Source organism: Penaeus monodon, chromosome 19 (genome assembly GCF_015228065.2).
Source record: "Penaeus monodon isolate SGIC_2016 chromosome 19, NSTDA_Pmon_1, whole genome shotgun sequence".
Lineage (NCBI taxonomy): Eukaryota > Metazoa > Arthropoda > Malacostraca > Decapoda > Penaeidae > Penaeus > Penaeus monodon.
Genome location: NC_051404.1, coordinates 38,445,210 through 38,446,300, shown reverse-complemented (window position 1 = coordinate 38,446,300; position 1,091 = coordinate 38,445,210).

Here is a 1,091-nt window from a genome sequence, read left to right as displayed (position 1 = left end):
GCACGCTTCTTTGCAACACGCGCTCACTTTGCAACCACGCGCTCACTCATGTAGTTGCAAGGGTCAGAGGGTTAATACGTGGGATGTCGTTCGCTACAGGATTGCCGTCTCCTCTCTCTCAAATCGACTGTTTTTTATTCATTTACTTTTTTTTTTGTTTTTTGTTTTTTTGTCTCTTGCTTTGTCTTTTTTTCTCTCTCTCGCTTTGGATGGTTTAAGTGTTTTTTTTTTGTTCTCTGTTCTCGGTCGATTTCTTTCCTATTTTTTATCTTCTGTGTTACTGTCTCTCTTTTTCTCTCCTATCTCCTCTTTTCCTGTGTCTACGTTCCATTTTTATTTGTACATCTCTCTTCTCTTTTGCATTTCTTTTTTCTCTCTTCTTCCCTTTTCTTTCTCTTCTCACTCTTTCATAACTCTGTTGTCTCTCTTTCCCATCCTTTTCTTTCCCCAACGACAAGTCCTCTCTCTCCTTTCCCTCTCCCCTTTCTTCCACTGTACCTTCCCTATCTTTTCTCTTCTCTTTCCATTCTCCCTTTTCCCTCCCTCTCCCACTCCCTCTCTCCCATCTCTCTTCCCTCTTTCTCCCACTCCCTGTCCTCTCTCAGTCTCCACTCCCTCTCTCCACTTGTTCTCCCCATAACTCTCCTCTTCTTCTTCCCTCCTTCTCCCACTCTCCCTCCCCTCTCTCGTCCCTCCTTCTCTCAGCTCCTTCTCTCTGTCTTTCTCCCCTCCTCCCACAGTCTCTCCCCTCTCTCTCCCCTCCTTCTGCCCCTCTCTCTCTACTCCTTCTCTCACCTACTTCTCCCTACCTCTCTCCCCTCCTTCTCCCCACCGTCACCTCTTCCTCACCCCCTCCATTCTCCCTCCTTTCCCCCATCTCTCTCCCCTCCTTCTCCCCCTCTCTCTCCTTTAGTAAACCTGAAGACGCCTAATCACTGACCTCAGCTGCGTTCCTCGAGGATAGTCGATGCCGATGAGTTTGTTTTGTTAAACCCGGGTTAGGTAATCGAGCTTGTGTTGTTGAGTCTATGCACCGTGTCATTGGCGTTTTGTGCTCTCGTGTTTACGGTTTATGCTATGAAGATACGAGA